Below are 2545 nucleotides of genomic sequence, written 5' to 3' on the forward strand. Positions count from 1 at the left end.
TATATATATATATATATATATATATATATATATATCTATCTATGTATATATATATATGTATGTATATATATATGTATATGTATAAATATATATTTATAAATATATATGTATGTCAAGGCTCTGTTAAAATGGCACTGTAAGAGGGCCATCTCTTTAGACTGGGAGTCCCGGGGCTTGGCTCCACGAGACCCCATAGTCGTTACGTCGCTGTCCTTCACTCACCCTTTGCCCATCCTTTCGTTTCTTCATATAGGCCTATATCCTTGACAAAAGGATTTACTGTATACAGGTAATTGTTTTGTACTTGATTTAAGTAGTATAAATAGTTTTGATAAATGTTTTATAGATATAGATTGTACTTTTCGTAAATTATACAATGAAATTAAAATACAAATACTGTAATCATAATACTAAAGTAAAAAATGTTTTTTGTGTACTACTACTACTATACATACTACTGTACTATAATACAGATGGAGTGTAATACAATTGATCTCTACTTCTCAAACTCTGTCTGTGGTAATAAAGCTAAAGCTCATCCCAAAACAGTGTCAAATCTTCCTACAAAGGACTCAAATTAAGAGATGCACCCCTAGAATCTACCCACACAACTGCACTGATTTCAAGACTTCTAGATATGCCACTGGCACTGCCACCAATCTATAAGGGTTGGTAAGATCAATAAAAAAAAAAAAAAAAAAAAAAAAAAACAGCTCACAACAGGCCCATATCCAGGGAGGGGGAGTTATGGTTCGGGATAAACCCCCTTTTTAGCGAAACCCCCTCTTTAAATTTCTCAAATAAGTCCTCCAACCCTAAATGCACTGCAGACCCACCCAGACACAGACATTTTCAAACATATCTGCTTTTATAGCATTATTTAGACCCATAAAGCACAAAAATCCTCTTGCTTTGTGGGTTTCGGCGACCTCACCGGGGCATTGACTGTGGACCTCGCGCCCAGAAAACCCTCCCTTGGAAGAACCTGGCTACGGGCCTGATTAACATGTTACCAGTTAATAAAAATGTTGCATCGTGATTAAGATAATGAGTTGCTACTTTTCTTCAAGGGGTGGGCATGTGCAAGCTTCATTTTGCCCAGTCAACGAAGTCGAAAATTTGTCATGTTTTACATTGAGCATTTAAAAAAAAAGAGTGTAGTTGTACTGCGCCACTACGTTTTTGCCTGTACCACTTAATTTTTACACTGCGCCATTGTTTTCCAATATTTACCTTTTAATTTATATAAATATAGCTCTTCACTGACCCACCCATCATTTTTTGAAAACTGTACCTCTGTATGACGGTGATGGCAAGATTCGGTAAACTGGATTTGGCAATCTGGGTTTTAACAAAGTGGGCATGAATCCGGCAAAGTGGGTTTCGACAAACTGGTCAGATGCCATTTGAAGGGATTGCAACAAGATGTAGGCCTAGGCTAGCTTTATTTTGCGGACTCCTAAGAAGAGCCAAGAGACAGGATGTCTTCAGCCTACTTGTAATAGCAATGATATAGCACCCATTTCTATGTGTAATTTTTTCAAGTAGACTTTTGTCTTCTGTGCTAAGACTTCCACCCCAGATCATCAAACAACAATAAATCATACTGGATATCATCGAAGTATAATACATATTCAAGAATTTTGGTATCAATTTTAAATTTACTTAATTGACGCATCATATGTATTTTTTTCCTTTTCTTATACAGTATAGCCATATAAGCGTATTTGAAATCCATTTAAGTTGATGATGATATCATTATCACGGTGATAACACCGTGATAACAATGGTGATAACATCATCATCATTACAATAATAATGTTATATTTATATAGCGCATATTGCACACTGCCCCTATGCGCTTTACAGAGAAATAATATAGGCCAACTGAGAAAATGCAAATAACAATAAAATAATAACAATAAAATAAAATAAAAATAATCATAATAACAATAACAATGAGACTAAACTACACCTATTCCTTAAACTAATTAATGGTTGGCCGTTGACTCGAATGAGCTCATCCGCCCTTTGTTCAGCTATTGGTTTTTCTTGCTGCTGGGTGACCATAAACACCCTCCCCTCAGCAGCCACTAAGATATTTGAGAGGGTTGTCAGTTTAGTCGCCGACGCTTAGACCGGATGGAGTTTAATGTACCCAGGATGTCCCTAACTACCTTAAGCTAGGCTTAACTACTCTTAAATAGAGTATATTACTCATAATAGCTAAAATTAGTTAAACTATCCCACGCCGGACACCAACCCGGTATTATAGCAGTTTCGGGGCCATTCTATAAACCATAACATAAGTCAGTTAAATAAATGGTTTTTGAGAAGAGATTTAAATGTAATGATGAAAGTTGCATGTTTGATGTGTAATGGGATGTTATCAGCTCCCGAAACTGGTCTATCCTATTGTTTAAAGAAGCGTTCGCTATATGTAGACTACACCCTTTGCTTAACAATGGGCTCAGAGCTTCAAAAGAGCTTTCTTTGTTTTTGTAGGTATCTTTGATCATTAGAGTAAGAATGCTTTGATCTTTTG

This window comes from Anneissia japonica, unplaced genomic scaffold (genome assembly GCF_011630105.1).
Source record: "Anneissia japonica isolate Jap-2015-1 unplaced genomic scaffold, ASM1163010v1 scaffold652_len952628_cov199, whole genome shotgun sequence".
Classification (NCBI taxonomy): domain Eukaryota; kingdom Metazoa; phylum Echinodermata; class Crinoidea; order Comatulida; family Comatulidae; genus Anneissia; species Anneissia japonica.